Below are 23,099 nucleotides of genomic sequence, written 5' to 3'. Positions count from 1 at the left end.
GGGTTTCGCTTAGAAGCCAATCATCTTCGAGAATTTAACAGCGCCCAATGGCGTGCCAATGCCATGGGCATGCGGAATTTGCATGCGTAACTCCGCCCCACCGTGTGGGTATATAAGGAAGTACGCTGGCAACATCGCATTATGTATCTGCTGCGGAGCCAAGACCTGAACTCCGCGTTCCAGCAGCACAGCTGATGTGGCTGAGGAACGTACGTCTCCGTTCCCTCCTCAGGGAACGAGGGTTACATACGTAACCGAGACGTTCCCTTTCGTTCAGTCACTACGACGTACGTTAGTGACTAACGAATGGGGGTTCCAATATAACCGCGCCACTCAGCTGTCGTCCAGTGCCCTGCGTAAGTGTGAGATCCCGCCACTTAAGGCCGTAGGACTCCCACTTATCACAGGATTACCAAGGTACACTGGGAAGCATATCCCAGTGAGGGAATGCCAAAGATGCCTACCCGTGGGGAGGACTTAGAGAGTACACATATGACCCGCTGTGGGCTGCATATGGGAAACTCTAGGGTACCAGCCGAAGGTGGATTTTTAACCCTAGGGGTGGCAGGGGCTTGCCAAGGGAAAGACACCTGCTCACTGAGGAGGCTTACGGTGGAAATACTTGTGTGGGGGTCGCCGGAGGGAACCATGCACACGGGGCACCTGGCCGGACATGAGGGTCTGGGCTCGAAAGGGCAGACTGAACTGATGTTGGCGTCGACAGTGCTGGAGGAGCTCAGGGCTCTCGGGGAGCTCACCTGAGGAGAATATCGCACGTATCCAGTCCGTGGAGTGGAGTGGCGAGCAAGCGAAGACACCTAGAGCCTGGTCCATTACCGGCCCCTCGGGGGGGCGAGTACATAGTCGGACACTGGCTCCACTCGAGATTGTAGAATGTGGCGAATGTGTTGGGTGTCGCCCAGCCTGCAGCTCTGCAGATGTCTGTTAGCGAGGCGCCATGCGCTAGAGCCCAAGAGGAGGCCACACTCCGGGTGGAGTGTGCCCTCACACCAAGGGGACATGGTCGACCTTGCTGCTGGTAAGCCAAAACAATGGTGTCCACTATCCAGTGAGACAACCTCTGCTTTGAGAGAGCACTTCCCTTCCGCTCTCCACCATAACAGACAAAGAGCTGGTCTGAGGTCCTGAAACACTGCGTCATGTCTACGTTAGCGCGGAGAGCGCGTACTGGACAGAGCAATGCCAAGGCTGGGTCTGCCTCCTCCAAAGGCAGCGCTTGCAGTTTCACTACCTGATCTCTGAAGGGAGTGGTAGGAACCTTGGGCACATATCCAGGCCGGGGTCTCAAGGTCACGTGAGAGTTAGCCGGCCCGAATTCGAGGCACGCTTCGTCAACTGAAAAAGCCTGCAGGTCCCCGACCCTCTTAAGAGAGGCCAATGCGGTCAGCAGAGCCGTCTTCATCGACAGGAACTTAATATCAACCGACCGCAAAGGCTCAAGGGAGGCCTCTGCAGAGCACTTAGGACTACTGAGAGGTCCCAAGAGGGAACGAGAGGAGAGCGAGGAGGATTCAGTCTCCTCGCCCCCCTCAGGAACCTGATGACCAGGTCGTGCTGACTTACCTTTTTGTCTCCCAAGAGATCGTGATGGGCAGATATTGCAGCCACATACACTTTCAGGGTGGAGGGAGACAGCCTTCGCTCCAGCCCCTCTTGGAGAAACTCAAGCACGGACCCGATCGGGCAATTCCAGGGGTCTTCTTGGCGGGAAGAGCACCAGGTGACGAAGAGGTTCCACTTCAACGCATAGAGGTGTCGTGTAGACTCTGCCCTAGCGGAAGTGATGGTGGCGGCCACCGTAGGGGGCAGGCCACTCAAACCTGCCGCGTCCCGTCCAGAAGCCACACGTGGAGCTTCCAGAGCGCTGGACGCGGGTGCCATAGGGTGCCCCGTCTCTGAGAGAGGAGGTCCGGTCTCAGAGGGATAGGCCAGGGAGGGGCTGTCGCAAGGAGTAGCAGTTCTGAGAACCAGGTCTGGCCGTGCCAATACGGGGCGACCAACATGACCTGCTCCTTGTCCTCCCTGATCTTGCACAGTACTCGTGCGAGAAGGCTCACTGGGGGAAACGCATATAAGCGTAGGCCCTGGGGCCAGCTGAGCGCCAGTGCATCCGTGGCGAGCGTGCCCTCGGACAGGGAATAGTGCAGGCTGCAGTGGGAAGAGTCGTGGGAGGCAAACAGATCTACCTGTGCGTCGCCGAACTGTTCCCAATTCAGCTGGACCGTCTGGGGATGGAGTCTCCATTCTCCAGGAAGTGGCTGAATCCGTGAGAGCTCGTCGGCTGCACGGTTCAGTTCTCCCGGGATGTGGATAGCACGAAGGGACCTCAGGTGCTTCTGACTCCATAAAACGAGATGGCGGGCGAGTTGAGACATACGGCGGGAGCGTAGACCGCCCTGGTGGTTGATGTACGCTACAGTGGCCGTGTTGTCTGTCCGGACAAGTACGTGTTGACCCCTCAGCAACGCTCGGAAGCGGTGCAGGGCGAACCGTACTGCCAGCAACTCGAGGCAATTGACATGCAGAAGGCGCTGGGGTCCTGTCCAGGAGCCCGCGGCTGCTTGTCCATTGCACATGGCACCCCAGCCCATGGAGGAGGCATCCGTTGATACAACAACATGCCTGGAAACTCGTTCTAAGGACACGCCGGTCCGTAGAAAACTGAGGTTCGACCACGGAGTGAGTGTCTGTAAGCAGGCCCGGGTTATTTGGACCCGGAGCGTGCCAGACCGCCATGCCCATCTCGGGACTCGATCGCGAAGCCAGTGCTGAAGCGGTCTCATATGTAGCAATCCGAGCCGCGATACCGCGGCTGCAGATGCCATATGCCCCAGGAGCCTCTGAAAATGTTTCAGTGGAACCGCACTCTTGCTCTCGATTTGACGGAGGCAAGTCAGCAGAGACTGCGCGCGCTCGCTCGTAAGCTGCGCGCACATGGCGACCGAGTCGATCTCCATACCGAGAAAAGAGATCCTCTGCACGGGGCAGAGTCTGCTCTTCCCCCAGTTGACCCGAAGGCCCAGACAGGCTAAGTGGTGGAGAACCAGATCTCTGTGTCCGCAACCCTACTCTCGAGAGTGACTCATTATGAGCCAGTCGTCGAGGAATCAGGATGCGAACCCCGTGCTGCCGGAGGGGCGCAGGGGCTGCCTCGACAATCTTCGTAAAGACGCGACGGGACAGAGATAGCCCGAATGGGAGGACCGCGTACTGACATGCCCGCCCCTCGAAAGCAAACCGTAGGGACGGTCTGTGTAGAGGTAGGAGACATGGAAGTAGGCGTCCTTCAGGTCGATCGCTGCAAACCAATCGACCGGACAAACGCATTCGAAAAGGCGTTTCGCTGTCAACATCTTGAACGGAAGCCTGTGTAGGTAACGGTTCAAGATGCGCAGGTCCAGGATTGGTCTTAACCCACCGGTCTTTTTGGGTACAATGAAGTAGGGGCTGTAGAACCCGGACTTCATCTCGGCTGGAGGGACAGGCTCGATCGCACCCTTCGCCAGTAGGGTGGCAACCTCCGCTCGCATGACAGGGGCATTAGCCCCGACCATAGTAAGCGGACTCCCCGGAAGCAGGGAGGAGCCTGCGCAAACTGAATCGCGTAGCCGCGCCTGATTGTCTTCGCGACCCAGCGGGACAGCCCTGGAATCTGAAGCCAGGCTCCCAGGAACTGCACCAGCGGGGTCATTCGGACTACAGACGTACCCGGAGTGGGGCAGCGATGCAGCGTTACCGACCCGGACAAGGGAGGCTGTTGGGCGTCCCGGTGTGGGGTGCGGTTAACGGCTGCGTCCTGACAGAGGAGACCAGGGAAGGACGCGCGTTCCACTGGGGTCTGCTCTGCCAGGAGGCTGGCGACAGAGAGGGATGCGAGTGGCGGGACCCGTGGGTGGCGCGCACTGTCATCACCGGTCTCTGGGTCCTCAGAGACAGGGACATGAGTTCTTCCCAAGCGCTGCTAGCCCGGGGGCCAGCAGCGGAAGGATTTTTCCCCCGGCCCTCCACCGGGGGAAGGAGAGGCCCTGCTACCATCCCCTGGGAAGAACTGGAACCCATCTCTGAGTTGTCCACCTCCAGCCTGGCGTTTAACCAGGCTGGGGAGCGGACTGGGCGTCATCCTCAACCACCTCCACGGCGCGGCCCAGGTGAAGGCTGCTGCTGGGGCCGGGCGGGAGGAGGGAGGGCGCCCTCGGCGGCGAGCAGACCGAGGCGACTGAGCCGGCGGGGCCGTACGTGTTACAGCCTCAGTCTGCTCTGGGGCAGCCGAGAACCGTTGGGCGCAGTTCTCAGCCGCGCCACCGAAGAGGCCAGCCTGGGATATGGGTGAGTTGAGGAGGCGGGCCCGCTCAACGTCCTCCACATCACCAGGTAAGGCCAGGTGTTCTCCCGGACCACAGCTGTGGACATCGCCCGACCCAGGGAGCGTATGGCCACCTTCACCGCCCGGGGGCGGGATCAGTTGCGGCACGCAGCTCATTGAAGAGCCCTGGGTCGGCTCCACCCTTGTGCATGTGCAAAGGGGCGGCGGCCTGCCCGTAGCTCTGCAGGACCACGCCACCGAAGTAGACGGGCCCACAGGCTTTGGGAGGGTGCTTAGGACAGCCACACCACGCCACGTCAAGCCCTCTGTGGACACCGTAGTGCGCAACAGAGAGTTCAACAGTGGGGGTGAGGGGGCCCCAGTGTACCCTAGGCCGCGGCCCCATCAAGGGCAGAGAAGGCGGAGGAGGCCACCAAACGGTCGCGGGAAGCACAGGATTTCCGGGACCGCGTGATCTCCTCATGCACCTCAGGAGCGAAAGGCATTGGGGGCGGGGCCCAACAGTTGTCGGGTGCCGTCCCCAAAAACCAATCGCGCAACCACAAGCACTCGCGACTGGGCGGAGTTCCACACCAGCGCGAGACCCGCAGCTGCCCGAGATAACATGGCTGTCAACTTTAGGTCGGATCAGGCAGTGCTGACACACCCGGAGGCGGAGCACAACCTAATCGTCATCCCCAAAGGACTCCAGCCCACCTTGGGATGCGGCGATCGACATCTCACTGCTATCTGGAGCGTGAACGAAACGAACGAGGCGTCAGAGACGGGCCGCTGTTTCAGTCCAACACTCGCGGGTTTAAGCAATGTGCGAGAGGGGGCGTGGCCCGAGGAATGATCGTTGGGGTTCTTAATACCACGGCACCGCCCTCAGGTCACCCTGGCCACCAGCCAAAGTACCACCTCTCTCGGAGACGGTAGATTGGGGTGTGGCAGAGGGGACTCTCTCTCCTCACGGAGATCACTGAGTCTCGACCGCGACATCGCGATGGTCACGTTCCCGCAGTGGGAACATGACGCATCCACAAACACTGCCCGAACGTGCTGAAGCCCAAACACATCGAGCAGTGAATGTGCCCATAGACAGCAACAGAGATCGATCGCACCCGGAAGTGCACGGGCGAACCGTCTTGAAAAAGACGTGCCACGCGCAAGCTCTTTTTGTGAGAGGAAAGCTCTGCAGAGTGCCGAAGCGCCCAGGGAAACACACACACAGCTGTTGCAGATCACTGCACAGATCAGCAGGCAGGCAGCATGAGATCGCTGGAACGCGCCGTCACACCAACACCCTGGAGAACCGCTGGTCTCGAAGACTGAAGAGAAGACTTCAGAATTCAGGCTTGTAGGAGTGAAGAGATGCTCTTGGCTCCAAAGTAGAAACATAATGCAATGTTGCCAGCGTACTTCCTTATATACCCACACAGTGGGGCGGAGTTACGCATGCAAATTCCGCATGCCCATGGCATTGGCACGCCATTGGGCGCTGTTAAATTCTCGAAGATGATTGGCTTCTAAGCGAAACCCCCATTCGTTAGTCACTAACGTACGTCGTAGTAACTGAACGAAAGGGAACTAGGCAAGGCAAGGCAAGGCAAGTTTATTTGTATAGCATATTTCATACACAGTGGCAATTCAAAGTGCTTTACATAGAAATTAAGTTAAAATAGTCATAAGTGGAGAAAAAAAAATATATATATAGTATAACAGTTATAATAGGAATTAAAAGGAAATAAAAAATAAAGATGAAATCCCCTATCTGTGGTGGAAGAAAATGGAGGAAAAATGGAAGAAAATGTCATCCAAAAAACTACAGTTACATGCTATTGGTGCAGATCCACTTTCATAATTCTAATGTTAAATCTTTACTTTCTTTTATACTCATTTGTCATTGTTTTACCTTTACAAGCAACATCAACAAACTGGTGTACATTCTCGATCACATGTTTTGCTAACTCAAAGTTGCTATCTATTGCTCTTCTCATTGCGGTATTCATTGAATCAGCATCTTCAGCTGCTTCCCATCCAATGATACTTCCTCCAACCGCTCCAACAAACGGCGCTCCGAGAACGACACCTGCCGCTACATTCCCAACTGCCGCTGCTGCTCCGGCTGTCGCTGCTCCTGTAACCCCTCCGCCCGCAGCCATTGTTACTCCTTCCTTCCCTTTACTTAGTGCAGCATCCATGACTGTTTGCATCAGTGAGGGAATGTCTTGGCTTACAAGAATCACAACTGAGGTTCCCAGTACTAAAATGGCCAGACAGCCACCAGTCACCGCCCCTGTCAGCGCTCCTACAGTCTTGCGTGACAAATTGGCTATTGGAAGAAGATGCTTATTAGAATTTATAAAGTCTGTCATTATACATTTCTAAAAATGTCATATTTTTAAAACTTGTTTCAATTATTAAACAATAATCTGGATCACTCAGGCATTTTTGGGTAGCTTTCACTAATATGATACAACATTTTACGTTTACACATATATTTACAATATTCAGTGACCATAGGTGATAATTTAACATACCCCCCATTATCCTTCACTGCTGTTGATGTTGGCCACTGTAATAAAAATAATACTGTCATTAAACCATTTTTTATAAAAAAAAAATGATTTGCAGTGCAGCCTGTGAGGCAGAAGGACAACATGGAATAACCTATCCCAGATAGCAAGCAATAAAAGTAACATTAAATAAATGTCAATGTGTCAATTTTAACTGCATTGAATCCACATCCACAACTAATGTTGAAAATGTTTTGAAATTTCATCCAAAAATCAATCGTAATGGCATTGAATCACTGTTACAATGTAATGATTGTTCAACGTCATGCTTGCAAAATAAAACATTTTCAATAAAACATCATCCTCTGTTGTGTTAATTCTCAATAAGAGCTTCTGTAGTCGTCTGACAGAAAGTCAGTCTGGTCAGTAATGTGTGAAGCTGGTAATGTTGTTTGTGGAGTTGTTTAATCCTCTGATGAGATCTTCAGAGATGTAAGGTCTTCTTTTATCTTCAGTTGATTTCAGGCTGTGTGGCTTTAGTTGTAGTTCTTGTGTTTCATGATGTTGAACCATCATCACATTGTAAAACTGATTCAATGCCATTACAATTGATTTTTGGATTACATTTTAAAAAATCGTTGTTTCGATGGTGGCTTGCTAACTGGGTATTAATTCAGAAAAACATCTGTAAAACGCTTTGTACCTGCGGTGATACACCTGTTCTGTTAGGCTGTAGATTAAATCACTGGTGTAAATAAACATGACATGATATGAGAAAAAGAATACCAAGAAAAATTATGATCAAATATACATTTTTAGTTACAATGAAAAAATATACAGTACTCACATCAACTTACAAACTCTGTCAGTTGATATACCAAGCAAGTTATGAAGCGTGTGAATACAAAAAAGGGAGTTTTGCATTCTTAAACAACAGGAGACGTGTACGCATACTGTATTTACACCTTTCTAGAACACTTTCATTTTCATGGGTACAACAAACTTGTTAAACCTGAATTCAGCACAAACCTAAAACACAAAGACAAAAACGCCACACATTTAAAGTATGCAAAAATTCCAGTTGTTGTTCCACTAAACTGCTTAGCAATATGTGCAAATCATATGGTTAAATAATGTATTACCATAAATACAGAGTGCACTACTGCAAAAATGTTATGTACAAGTGGACAATGCATTGTCTAGTGCAGTGGTTTTCAAACCTGTCCTGGAGGCACACCAGCCCAGCACATTTTGTGTGTCTCCCTCATTTATCACACCTGATTCAACTCATCAGCTCGTGAGTAGAGACTGCTAGAACTCAATTGGGTGTGTCTGATAAGGCAGACACAATGTGCAGGGCTGGGGTGCCTCCAGGACAGGTTTGAAAACGTCTCAGGTTACGAATGTAACCATTGTTCCCTGAGAACAGGGAACGAGACGCTGCGTCAGCTTCGACGCTACGGGGAACGCCTCCAGCGTGACTGGTGCCGGAAATCACATTGAATCACGTCAATCCTATTGACCGGCGACAGCCTATGATGTCATCAAGGTGCGACCAGGAAGTATATAAGTATTTCGGCAGGCAGGCCCTGCGGCATGGCAAAGCGACGCAGCGTCTCGTTCCCTGTTCTCAGGGAACAATGGTTACATTCGTAACCTGAGACGTTCCCTTTCGAAAGGGAACTCGCGCTGCATCAGCTTCGACGCTACGGGGAACGATATACCCACGCCGCCATGCCGACGGGAGTGCATGCCCACTGGCAGTGACAACTGTCAAGACAAGCAAATTCTGCTGAAATGCCTGAACCACTCCCCTTCTGGTTACGTTAGGCTGTCAGTGACAGCGCTCCCTATGGTCAAAGCCCAAGCTTATCACCTGAGAAGGAAACCTTCACACACATGAGTTCCTCCCCAGGTCTTGCTCAAAGGCCTGGAACCAACCCATTCGACTTAGAAGGGGTTCCTTTAAGGGAGCGTGGCAAAGGAACTACGAGGGAACCCTATGCCAGTCACTATTCGGGAGGTTTTCACCGAATGCCACCAGGGAGACCTGACCTGGTGACCCAGTCTGCTATGGGACACGTAATACTGTCAACCCTGTCTGTACAGTACAGAGCCTCTGGTACTCGCCTCCGAAGAGACATCCCGCTAGGGTGCTGCAAGAAAGGCAGTCCACCGACTAGCCAGACCTCAGAGACGGGTTATCCCGGAGAGCAGCGCTCAGCGAAGTGCTTTCAAACCCTTACTAGCGAGGGGAGTCAAGCCGCTCGATCCTCGGATCTACCAAGCACTTATTTTAAAACGTGCTTAGGAGGCCACAGGCCTTATAGGCTGTATATATCGGGAGGGGCCCCTCGGGACCTACCACCAATAGATCAGCGCCAGGAGGCTGTAAGCTCACAACAGACCCTCACTTGAGAGGAGCTCATAAGCCTGCCCGGTAGGCAACCATGCCGTAGGCATACTATGAAGGTCCCGTCCTGTCGGGACCGCATAGCCTCAGTGACACCTCGTCGTGCTAGGGTAAGAACACCGCCTTCAGGTCTCGCAAACGGCCAGAGACCGGCGCCTGATAGCGGGTGGCCACTAGCTGTCAGCATAAAGCCAGTTGTGTGTTCCCGCCTGGGGAACTCGTCCCCCAGGGAGGCCGAGAGAGGCCTCCACCTGGTAACCTGTATAGACCGCTTGCGCATCCAACAGCAGCGCTCGTCCTCAGGAAGGCCAAACGGGCCTGATACCTGATCGCAGTCGTGCTAGCCCTCGAGGTAGCTGGGAAGACCAGGGACTCGCTTCATCAGGGAGGCCAAGCAGGCCTACCAACTGCAAAGATATCGGGCACTCACAGCCTAGCTGAACGTGCTACTCGTAGCACTTCATGCTCACCACAGCGACCGGGGACCGGGAGCTCGCTCTCAGGGAGGTACCATGCCTACCGTCTGACAGCAGAACGTGCCGCTCACGGCACTTTACGCTCACCACAGCGGCCGGGGAGCCGGCCTCTGCTCAGTGACTGGACCCCTCCAGAAAATCACGAGACCAGAGCGTGCCCTCAGAGGAGGCCACGTGGGCCTACTACTCCAAGCGAATCCCCTCAGGGAAGCCCGTGCAGCTTTGCCTGATAGCAGCCCATGCTACGCTCCGTTACCGAAACTGGGGACCAGGGAACGATTCCAGGGAGGCGCAATGCCTCCACCTAGTAGCAGAACATGCCGTCCGTAGCGCTTCGCTAACCGTCTCACCCGCTTTCTCAGCGCCTGAGGATCGGGAGCTCGCTTCCAGGGAGGCAATCATGCCTACCAACTGAAAGCAGAACGTGCTACTCGTAGCACTTCACGCTCATTACCACAGCGACTGGGAACCGGGAGCTCGCCCTCAGGGAGGCGACCGTGCCTACCAACTGAAAGCAGAACGTGCTACTCGTAGCACTTCACGCTCATTGCCACAGCGACCGGGAACCGTGAGCTCGTTGTCAGGGAGGCCATCCGTGCCTACCACCGGATAGCAGAACGTGCTACTCATAGCACTTCATGCTCACCGCCACAGTGGCTGGGCACCGGGAGTTTGCCTCCAGGGAGGTCACTCAGGGAGGCCGGATGAGGCCTACTACCCACTAGCACTCATGCTAGCCATCCAGTGACTGGGGCCCAGGAACGCCATCCGCAGAGGATGTCGAGTGAGCCTGCTTTCCCCATAGCAGGCCCATAGGGAGGCCCGGTAGGGCCTACCACCTATTTAGCTGCTCGTACCAGCCGTCGAGGGACTTAATGCCTATGGTGCCCCCTCGGGGGAGACCAGGCAGCGCCTGCTGACCACAGCAGGCTCTCAGGGAGGCCGAACAGGGCCTAGCTCCTGAGCGAAAGTAACCCAGACCGGGAGCCTACCCCTCAGGGAGGCCTGGCATGACCTATCCCCCGAATAGGGGGTCTGCAGATTCCAAGGATCCTGCCGAGACTTTAAGAAGGCTGGCTGCTGCTACCTGGGCTGACGGCAGCTGTCTGCTGCTGATGAAGGCCTGGAAATCCAGTTAACACCTGGGGACTCATCCCCAGGGCCAAATGACGGGTCACTGCTGACGTCGACACCAGTGGAGAAGAGCCTCCGAGGCCCACTCGTGGGCCATGGTGTCGGGACTTTCCTGCAAGGAGGCCGGTTAACGCCTACTACCTGTCTTGAAGTCCTACTGCCCAGACCGCCCAAGCTGGCCGCTCACAGCCAGCTGGCTCCTATGCCCACACCTGGGGCTGGCTCCATCCCAGAGGCAGCTAGGTACAACTGCTTCGCCGTGTCCTAGGGCCCCCAGGACGGCGCAGTCTCTCGGGCAGTGCCTACAAACATGGACCTAATCACATTGCCAACAGCAGTGTACTCAGCGGAAGTGCTTAAACAAAGACCCTCTAAAGCGAGGGGAGTACAACTTACGTCACCTGCATAGGGGCGGCTGCCTACTTTCCATGCAGCGGCAAACATAAGTGCTAGGGCGTCAGCCATTGGCAATGCTCGGGCCTCAGGGGAGCATCCGACCAGAACCGTACAGACAGAAGGATTATCCGATGTTCAGCTCGACCCGGGCCCTAAAGGAGGTGGAGCAGAGACATAAAGCAAGGGAAAATATCACAGAAATATGAAATCCGCCGGCCGAACCGTCCTCCAGGAGGAGGCCGGGGGCCGCCAGCAGATGGCGGACACCAAGCTCCGAAAGGCGGAAACAGCAGATAAAGTCTAGTCGCAAACCGGCGAAAGACGCTTAATTCCACCCCACGACCACTGGCAAAGTCGCTGTCTCCTGCAACACCTCGTCTGCATTACACGTGACCCCAGAACGCAGAGAAGGGGGCGGGCCTTGGCCGGACAACTCTGTAACAAGAGGAGGCTGAAACAAGGATGCATAAACAACGCCATGTTCTATCACAGAAGACAGGCCAGGGGCGAACGACTTCATTAGAAAGGAACTCCCCCATCCTTGACAAAGCCTAGGCCAAGTGGTGCGACATAAGTCTGCACTAGATCTACTCAGGGCCCGGGAAAGAAATATTATCACCTCTAATATTTACACAATGAGGCCCCAAAAACCCTTTCTCCCAAAGCCCCGCAGGGCTGGGCGCAGATCTCACTACAGCTTGTGCGTTAGCTGCAGTTGAGCTGCAGGCCCTGCGAAGATCCAGCGGCGATCCAAATTTTCCCAAAAAAAACCTCTCAGGCGAGCGAAGGTATAAGAGTTCTGAAAAACATAGTTTTGAAAATGTTTCGCCCTCATAGAGGGGGACTCACCAATCGCTCCTCGCGGTGCTTCAAGCCAGCCATAGGGCTAGTATCCGCCCGCCACCCTGAGGGGGGCGCTCTCAACAAAAACAAGCCAGGCGGGCCGGCAGAGTCTCACATTTTCTGCTCATCAAAGGTCCACCGGCCTGATGTAAAGCGCCCGGGGGAAAACCAGAGGAAGGGAAAAAAGGCAGCGTTCATCTCCGCGCTCCTCGGGGGGGTGGAGTCCGCTGCCTGCGCTGGTTCCGGTTACCAGCCCCGGCTTCCTTCCTCTTCCTGTTGCGGGTGTCCCGCCTCCCCTGCACCCCAGTCCTCCGCTGGGGGCGCTCGAGAGGCGACGCTGGCTCGCTATTCCCGTCTCCAGCCCTCAGACTGGGACGGGCCGGGGACACCAGACTGCCTGGGCGCGGTCCCGGACCTCAGCGGGATGCATGTTCTGAATGCCGCCGAGCGCGCCTCCACCTCTCCGAACTTTCCCACCTCCACGGAGGTGCCGAAAAGTTCAGATGGCGAAACCGGGGCATCAAGGAGAAAGGACTTCTTTTTCTCACCGATGCCCAAACGGTTAAACCACAGATGTCTCTCCCGGAGAGTGAAAAACCGCGGTCCGGCGCGACTCGACTACCGCCTCAGGGGGTCCCTCCCCCTGATCGAGGTCCCTCAACAGGTCCGCCCAGTAAGCCTGCAACACCGCTGTGGTGTGCGAAGCCGCTGCAGCGTGACCCATTGACATGTACGCCGCTTGTCAATCAGCTAGGAGTTGGGAGGTCATGGGCGGAGAGAAACCGATCGTCCGAACTGTTTGGACGCTCAGCCTCTCTCCTACGCGCCGCCAAGGCAGCTGCAGTCTACCCGCAGCGCATTCCATGACCTCTAGCAACTCCCCGTACATGGGACAGGATGGTTTGAGAAGCTTCAGCATCTTAAACTGACTCACCCATCCTCTGCTAGCGTGGAAGAGCAGCAGACGAGGAGGAGACACATAAATCCTATTTTTCCTCCTCCGAAGTCCGCCTCTCGCGATCTGGATCGTCCTCGAGAACCACGTCTGTCTCCAAGCGACGAGCCAGATCCATCTAGGAACCACATGCTTATGTTTAGACGCCGCTCAGCCTCAGCTCGAGCAGGGTCGTTCCCAGATGCTGAAACCTCTCCCCTCGAGAAGAGGTCCAGACGAGAGCAGAGCGTTCCAGAGGAAAACGCTCGCAAAACTTTCCACAAGAGGTTCGCGAACCTCCCGTGCATGCTCTTCTCCCAGACAGTAAAAGCAAAGTGTGTGTGTATCCAAAGCGAAAGCTACCTGGTACACATTCACTATCCTCTTTGTAGACGTTTCACGTGAAGACAGGCAAAACAGTCCCTGAAGACGAAGAGATACTGTCATGTTGGCAAGGCTCCCTTATATACTTCCTGGTCGCACCTTGATGACATCATAGGCTGTCGCCGGTCAATAGGATTGACGTGATTCAATGTGATTTCAGGCACCAGTCACGCTGGAGGCGTTCCCCGTAGCGTCGAAGCTGACGCAGCGCGAGTTCCCTTTCAAAAGGGAACCACCTCTAGTGTGAGGTACCATGAGTGTATTGCCTTAAGACAAGGATGACTTTTATAAGAGCTTCAGCCACTTCATTGAATTCTGCATCAATGAATTTGACCATTTCTTCAGCAAGTCCATCCAAAATAGCTGATTTCAGCTTTGGATCTGGATTCAGTAGAAAGCCTATTTGTTTTTTTGGTAATCTGAATTCTGCATCATGGGAGAAACGGGGCACAACAAAAAACATGTTGGCCATGAAGACTTGGGGTTTGAAGTTGATAGTACATATTTAAACCTTGCTGTAAACAAAACAAAACAAACGAGACAATAGCCAAATTCTGACAGTTACGTACTATTTTTCAGGAAAACAGTAATATACCATAAAAATGTAGTCTGGGTAATATTTGTTGTTTTCGATAAAATTGCCTACAGGAATATACTGAGTTAGCAGTGCTCAAAGTAGACACTCAGAGGCTGTGTTCTGAATCACACCCTATATCCTCATTCACTATTCAGTCTTATGGGTGTGGAACAGCATGAGGGTGAGGAATAAATGACATTCTTTTCATTTTTGGGAGAACTAACCCTTTAATTTCTTGAATGCCATGTATATATTCTTTTAGTGAACTCAACTGCAATAAGTTCAGAGTACTAATAAACAATGTTCCCACGGCCAGAAAGAATAAATGCTGCACAGACGACAGACGCAGATGTGAAATGTGCAGAAAAATCCATTTGATTGTTGTTTAAATGAGTAATAATTGTGCTCTTAGAGTTAGAGTAATAGAGTTAGTATCGCTATATATAGGGTCAGAACCGGTGAATGCGGTTTACAGGTTTCATAGAAAGAGAATGATGTCATGTGTGAGCGGCAGTGAGTTATGTTTGTATATATATATATATATATATATGTATATATATGTATATGTATATATATATATATATATATATATATATATATATATATATATATATATGTATATATATGTATATATATATATATATATATATATGTATATATGTATATATATATGTATATATGTATATATATGTATATATATATATGTATATATATGTATATATATATATATATATATATATATATATATATATATATATATATATATATATATATATATATATATATACACTCACCTAAAGGATTATTAGGAACACACACTAATACTGTGTTTGACCCCCTTTCGCCTTCAGAACTGCCTTAATTCTACGTGGCATTGATTCAACAAGGTGCTGAAAGCATTCTTTAGAAATGTTGGCCCATATTGATAGGATAGCATCTTGCAGTTGATGGAGATTTGTGGGATGCACATCCAGGGCACGAAGCTCCTGTTCCACCACATCCCAAAGATGCTCTATTGGGTTGAGATCTGGTGACTGTGGGGGCCATTTTAGTACAGTGAACTCATTGTCATGTTCAAGAAACCAATTTGAAATGATTGGAGCTTTGTGACATGGTGCATTATCCTGCTGGAAGTAGCCATCAGAGGATGGGGACATGGTGGTCATAAAGAGATGGACATGGTCAGAAACAATGCTCAGGTAGGCCGTGGCATTTAAACCATGCCCAATTGGCACTAAGGGGCCTAAAGTGTGCCAAGAAAACATCCCCCACACCATTACACCACCACCACCAGCCTGCACAGTGGTAACAAGGCATGATGGATCCATGTTCTCATTCTGTTTACGCCAAATTCTGACTCTACCATCTGAATGTCTCAATAGAAATCCAGACTCATCAGACCAGGCAAAATTTTTCCAGTCTTCAACTGTCCAATTTTGGTGAGCTCGTGCAAATTGTAGCCTCTTTTTTCTATTTGTAGTGGAGATGAGTGGTACCCGGTGGGGTCTTCTGCTGTTGTAGCCCATCCGCCTCAAGGTTGTGCGTGTTGTGGCTTCACAAATGCTTTGCTACAGACCTCGGTTGTAACGAGTGGTTATTTCAGTCAAAGTTGCTCTTCTATCAGCTTGAATCAGTCGGCCCATTCTCCTCTGACCTCTAGCATCAACAAGGCATTTTCGCCCACAGGACTGCCGCATACTGGATGTTTTTCCCTTTCACACCATTCTTTGTAAACCCTAGAAATGGTTGTGCGTGAAAATCCAAGTAACTGAGCAGATTGTGAAATTCTCAGACCGGCCCGTCTGGCACCAACAACCATGCCACGCTCAAAATTGCTTAAATCCAGGACCACACCCCTAAATGCATTGAAGCAACTGCCATGTGATTGGTTGATTAGATAATTGGTCATGTTTGTAAATGAGAAGTGGTTCTCAAACAGTTTACCTGGATAAATAAAGTTTTTTTTAAATTGCATTAATGAGAAATTGAACAGGTGTTCCTAATAATCATTTAGGTGAGTGTATATATAATCACTAATTAACATCAAGGGTTAAATAAAATAGAAATGGCACATTAAAGTTAAAAGTTATAACTGGATGATGAAACCACTTTTGTGTGTGTTTACGTATGCTGTACAGGTCTGGTATAAAGGATGTTTTTGCTCAGGTGACCAAAATGTCCGCCCAATAGAGAAAAGTTTTGCTATTAGAGGGAACATTGCTCATAATTATTGGTTTCTCAAATTAAAGTTTTTTTTTTTTTACTTAAAAAAAAAAATGTAGGTGATCAGTGTCCTCAAATGTAATGAGTTTACAGGCTTTGACTTTGTGTGTGCTGTTGTGAGCTAGCAGTAACTGCAAGAGTTGATTTAAAGTTTGTCATTTCAGCTGTTTTACTCAATACAGTGAAGTTTCAGCTATATAAAGTATTTGAATGCAGTGTAAAGTTTAATTGTATATTAAGAAATATCCTTGTTTTAGTGGTAAGTTCAGTACTCATAACTATTTTTTTTATTTTTTATTAATTGAATTGAGGTAATGGGTGTCCTCAAATTAAATGAGTTAGCTTAACTTGTTGGGTTTTACAAATAAATAAATAAAAAATACCAGAAAACGTTGAGGACTAATCAGTTGTGAATAATCCTATACAATTCTTGTTTTAGGAGTAAGTATGCAGAATCAGTGAGTAAAGATATATAAATCCGCTTGTTTCAACAAGGTTATAAACCTAAACAGTCTGGAATCCGGTTTTCTTAGATTTACTTTGCCATTTTTATTTCAAATGGCTCTATACAATCGTGAATGCAATAGAATATATACTCAAAAACAAATAACAATATAAACATTTTCTAAATACAATGTGTGGACCCACTTTATATTAGGTGGCCTTAACTTCAATGTACTAACATTTCAATTAATCATTTGATACAATGGACTTATTGTGTACATACATGATTTTACATTGTACTTACATTAAAAAAAAAACCTGCATATAATTACATCTGTAATTAATTTCTGTAGTTTATAATTTATAACGCTGTTGACACTTCCTTTACACCAGGGGTTTTCAAACTTTATGATGCCAAGGACCCTCAAATATGATGCATTTTTTAATGAAAAAAAAAAAAAAAAACTGTTAGATAAATAGTAAGTGTGACATTATAAATACACCATATTGTTTCCAAACTTAAATTGGCTATACTTAATGTTGGATGTATAAACCTGAATAAGAATATTTTCTATTAAAATGTATTTGTATAAGCAACTTTCACAATAATTGTATGTAAGCAGCTTACGTACTGTGTTAAGAAAACTGCCTTACAACTTCAGTGAGCGAGATAAAGGGGACTATAGTGAGAAAGATACAAAGCAAACACGGCAAGAAATGTTTGGTAGACTTTATCTATTTTTGCTTTGGCTTTTTATTCTCTGAAATTTTCTGGGGACCCCTTAGAACCTTCTGGAGGACCAGAAAACCCCTGCCTTACACCTAACACCTAAGGTGGTACCCTAAGGAACAAAAGTGTAAAGGTACTAATCTTTGTAATGTTCCTGTTTGCCTGCGTTCTCATTGCTAGTTTGTTTCCATGATTTCTAATTTAGTTTCACACCAGTTTTGTTGATTAGCATCTCATGTAAGCCCTCAGTTGTTTGTTTGGCAATGTGTACACCTGCATCTCCAGCATGTACATAGTTGGATTAAGCAGTGTGTTGTCTTGGACTCTTCTTTATCTTCAGCTTCCTTGTCTTCCTTAGCTTGTGCTACATCCACATTGTGCAACCATTTGTTAATCTCATTTATGGCACTTTTAATGTCATCCACAATTGTCTGGTATTCATCGGCTGTTTTTCTCAGTGTCTGAATAAACTTCAAAGTTTCTGATGTCATATCTTCCGCTTTTCTTTTGTCTGCTGATTGATTCATTTGATATATCTCTTTTGAATCTTGAACAATACAAAAGATATCAAGACCAATCATCAGAGCCGTGAGTATGCCAGTGGCTGCTGCTGCGACACGAAGACCTTTGGCAGCTTGTGCAGCTACTTTCCCAATTTGAGCCATGTCAAGTACAACATCTGAAACCAATAAAGCTGAACTTAAGCCTAAAACAATCAACTGCTTCCCCTGAAACTTGTCTGTCTTTGTAGAAATTGTATTCAGCTGCTCAGTCATTGGTTTGATTTTTTCCTGGAAATCACCTGTGATCTTCTCAATAGTTCCACGGAGGTTTTTCTGCTTGATGCTGCCAGCAATGTTACTTGCTGCACCTGTTACACCTCCAGTTGCTGCAATGCCAGCACCTACTCCTGCGATCACTAAAGAAGCACCAAATGTGAATGGGGTTAAGCACAGACCCACTATGGTTGCGATTCCTCCAGTTGCCCCCATTACTGCTCCTGTCAGACTGCCCACTGTCGTGCAAACGTACAAATGTTGTTCTGTATCAACGTTTCGTCCACACGGATCCAGCGTTTTGGGAGCATGAAACCAATATTTTTTGAAACCGGGTCCCAGAGCGGATAAATCTGAAAATGCTTGTGTTTTCGTGTGTACAGCCAATCCTTATATTTTGTGAAACGTGATGTCATCTCACCACGTCCCGCACAGGAAAGACTAGGAAGGATACAACTACGGGCACTGGGCATGCGCACATCAATATTGCATCATTGAATTACTGTATTTGCATTATTGTAAGGGTAAGTTTAGGGTTTGGGTAGGTGTTTTTATTTATTGTTATTTTATTGTGAGATTTTACCTCACTTCCTACCATAGAGACAGAGCGACACGTGTCATAATCTGAAGACCACGCCCACCGGGGGGGAAAACAATCAAACCGTCTCCATTGACTTTGCATTGCGGGAGGCTGCCTCCTTGTCATTTCGGACTTATTACAAAAAACTGAACAATGTATAAAAGCTGATATGTGACAAAGTGAACGGCAAACAAGCTAAACAAAACCCAGAGGCAAAAACCCAGACGTTTTTATAAGCTGTTGACCCAAAAAACGAGCGTTTAAGGACAAAAAAGTGGATTCAGGCCATTGAGACAGCGCTACAGGTCATATTACACTGAGAACTACGGCGACTAGAGGGGAATGTAATCAACGACAGGAAATATCATATATAAAACGGACATTTGGATATTTGACTTAACAGTGACAAAATGTTTACTGCACACATACACATACTGAGACATACTGAGTGTCAGGATCCCAAAATTTACCCATTCATCCTGCTGAAGCGTCACTTCGTATTGCCTGTATCCACTTTTATCTTCTTAAATGCTCGTTTTTTTGGGTCGACAGCTTATAAAAACTTATTTCTGTGTTTTTTAGCTTGTTTGCTGTACACCTTGTCACATATCAGCTTTTATACATTGTTCTGTTCTTTGTTATAAGTCCGAAATGACAATAAGGCAGCCTCCCGCAATGCAAAGTCAATGGAGAGCGTTGGATTGTTTCCCCCCCCCCGGTGTGGGCGTGGCCTAAATATGCTCTGTCTCTATTGCTGTACCTCTTCTAGCCACAACTCTTCTTCTCCGTTTTTAGTGTGTTTCTGTGGCAGAATTACAGCGCCACACACTGGTCTGGCATGTGTACTACATCGTTTTGAGTCGGTTTCAGTGCTCTCGTGTGTATATTTCTTGAAACAAGGGGAAAACAATATCGGATAGGGAAAGCTCTGGCTTCGCGTGGATGGGGCTTTAATGTAGGGGTGAGCAGGGCACAACCTAAAGTAGGGTTTGTTACCAGCTAGCACAGCCATGTGGGGCCCAGATGGGTTCAATCACTTCATTATCTAATTTACATAAACTGCCTGTAGTGTGCACTCTGAGCAGTGTTCATTTCTGGGCTAACCTATGTGGGGTCAACATGGAAACTGAGGACAAAAATGGCTGGGTTGTAACACGTATGGTTTAAAGGTCCCGTTCTTCGTGTTTTTTTGAAGCTTTGATTGTGTTTACAGTGTGCAATATAACATGTGTTCATGTTTCGCGTGTAAAAAAACACAGTATTTTTCACACAATGTACTTATCTGTGTACCGCTGTTTCCACTGTCCTAAAAACGGCTGGTGATTTCCCTGTTCTATAAAGTCCCTCCTTCAGAAATACGTAACGAGTTCTGATTGTGCCAGCGCTTACCGTGTTGTAATTCGACCACAGCTTAGCGCACGTGCCAGCAGTTCCTGTGTTGTGATTCGACAGCAGCTTAGCGCATGTTGGAAAGGTCACGCCTCTTAACGTAGAGATGTATGCGTTCAATAATCTCTACAGCGTCCCTGGGAAAGCCAAACAAAGGTGATTTGACTCCTGGATGAAAATAACAGCGTCTCGACGACATGGCGATAAACACACTCAACGCAACAGTTCCTTTTCTCCACGCGACCGTCCGCTTCTCCACGTGGGACAGCAACAAGACCGCGCCCCCTTTTTCGCGTTTCTTTGTGGGCGGAGGTTAGTCTGTTCTACTGCTCTACTGACGTAATTAAAGAAGGAAGTACCAGGATGTAGTCCAAGCCAGCCGTTCGCTGTAGGCTTTGAAAGGGAACTTCTGTTAAATAAAATATCTCGCTTGGCATTGAACTTTGAGCTTTATAATTTTACAGGTATTATTTATGCTCTAACAGCAACATTACACACTAACTAAAGTTTGAACAATGGGATCATGCGGAATGGGACCTTTAACACTTTCCACACATAGTGTATTTACTAGTTGCCATATCAACACTATTTAGAGAAAATATTGCACCACAATTTAAAAAATCTTTGGACGATATCACTGAGATTTTATTTAACCAAAGCAAAAAGTACATTTCTTATTTAAGTTAATTTTTTTATCTCTGATTTTAATCCCAGTTGAGCAGGCAGGGCATGTTGTCACACTGCGTTACAATGAGCCCCTATTAGAAATATGATATCATATTCTATATCTTTACGAATTATATTGAGAAGCCATGAGAAAAGGTGAATAATTACTGGGAGTCAATGTTCAGAAATGATTAATTATTATTTTGTTTTTTACTATACTGTATATGTTTTGAGGTGTGTTTGTTGACAAACTGAAAAATGTGTTTATTTTTAATTATTAAAGAATGCCAATATTTTATATGAAAAAGTTAATAATTGTATTTTATTTACAAATTATATCAGTTTGTCTTGTATATTTTGGTTATGTCAGATAACATTTTAATCTGTCATATGGTCATTATAATGTACCCCACCTACGGGGCATGTTGTCACATTTCACTTCCATTCTTTCAGGCTAAATCAAGAAAAAAGTATAAACTGTATTAATGAAACAAAACCACATAATTGTACATAATTGTACATAACTAGTACATAATTGTACTAGACGTGTGAAATTAATGTGGGAAAAAATAAACAGTCTGAACCCCAAGTGGATTTACACAAACTGAGAAAGTCAAAAAGCGTTAGGTTGTGCCCCACTCTCCCCTACATGACTTTACATTGTATGTAAAGACCTAAACAACTAAACAAAATTAAATTGAGGAAGAAAACTTTACCTTTTAAATGTCTCCTTTTCTTGATTCCTATCACCTGCATTTGAAACAAGATTGTAATAATAATAATAATAAAAAAAAAACGGATCATAACTGTGGTTGAATTTGTCTATACGTTAGATTAAGAATATTATTGTATTATTTGGGACATCAAATTGTGATTTCGGAGGATTATTTGTTGAATACAAATGACTGTTTCTCATAATTGATTAACTCACGGTTCACTGTGGGAGGTTGTTCAGCACTGTGATCTGAAGCAGGGCTGTCCTTACTGCCGCAAAAGACATTGCGAAGGTGACGTAACGCATTCATCTCTAGAAGAAAAGTTTTACTCTAATAAATGTATGTAATATTTCTTGAGGCCCCTTAATTTATTAGCAATAATTTTAAATACATTAATAATTAACTAATCATTGTCCATTTTGATGGGGGAAAAAACATGAAAAATACTGTAATGTAACATTTACATATAGAATTTTCTCATATACAACAGGAAAAAGTAAATAATAATAATAACAGTAACAATTTAAAAATACTATTAACAAATAAGCACACTTTAAAGGCTTAGGAGTTTGTGCATTATTTTTTATTTTCTCTTGACTTAATTTTCTCAGGAGAAAAGAAAATGGTCTATCACTTAACACTGGACAGCTGCAAATAGTTTCTGCATCTCTGAAAAATTATGCCCTGCTTCCTCAAAATGCTCATTATAGTATCTAAAGTTTCACTGATTCAAAAGGGTTTGATTAATGACAGAGCGAGATCAAATCAAAAATTAATTCACTCAGGATACAGCTGTGCATATACTGTATACTGCACAAAGAAAAAAGATTTGCCTCCAACCCATGAAAAAGAACAAGAGAAAAAGATATGGATTATGACAATTTTTTTTTATTTATTTTCCCACAAAGCAAACATGGCTTACCTTATGCTTAATATCGAGTATCGACTTGTTTCTCAGAAACCACAAGGCAAATGTCCCTGAACTCACTTTGTTTTTCAGTTTGTGTGAGTGTGTCAAGGGAGAGAGTGCAGTTGGTTAATAATAAACTTTTTTTTTATCATCTTTTATGGTCATCCTATGCAGTTCAGCAATGAACTAATTTTTGATACACTGGCCATTACAGGTCATAAACGTTTCATTTTATTTTGTTCTTCATTTATTGTCTATTTTGCACAAATATTTCAGCACATGGAGTTTTGATTAAAAAACAAACAAACTTGAAGGCATCCTTACGCTTAAAAATCCTTATGCTAACAAATCTACATTGTTAAAAGCGCTATATAAATAAAGTTGACTTGACTAAAATATGATACATTTTTCACTGAGAAAAGGTTTGTTAGGAGATTGTTTGCAAAGACAGAACTGCTTGTGATCTCAGCTAACCCAGCACTGCATCACAATCTCTCCATTCAGCTAGGCTCATCAACCATAACTCTGTCCAGGACAGCCAGGAACCTTGGGGTTGTGATTGATGATCAGCTAAAATTCTCTGACCACAACAACCCGGTCCTGCAGATTTGCACTATTCAACATTAGGAAGATTAGACCCTTCCTATCAGAACATGCCACACAAC

At 47.4% G+C, this 23,099-nt stretch overlaps 2 long non-coding RNA genes across 2 annotated transcripts in view; one reads left to right on the top strand and one right to left on the bottom strand.

The window, feature by feature from the left end:
• The window catches only part of LOC307120648, a 224,442-nt gene that overhangs the window by 65,511 nt on the left and 135,832 nt on the right, over nt 1-23,099 (top strand). The gene's annotated exons all lie outside the window — the stretch shown is intronic.
• Nucleotides 5,920-22,510, bottom strand: LOC307120627. The gene is made up of 7 exons (XR_013815829.1): nt 22,447-22,510; nt 21,740-21,835; nt 21,525-21,558; nt 7,691-7,872; nt 7,547-7,588; nt 6,868-6,902; nt 5,920-6,659 (listed from the first exon to the last, which is right to left on the bottom strand). It is a non-coding gene; the product is annotated as an uncharacterized lncRNA (long non-coding RNA).

The sequence above is a fragment of the Gobio gobio genome (genome assembly GCF_949357685.1).
Source record: "Gobio gobio genome assembly, chromosome: 2".
NCBI classification, from domain to species: Eukaryota; Metazoa; Chordata; class Actinopteri; order Cypriniformes; family Gobionidae; genus Gobio; species Gobio gobio.
Note: the sequence above shows the minus strand (reverse complement) of the source record. Positions and strands in the feature narration are given on the sequence as shown.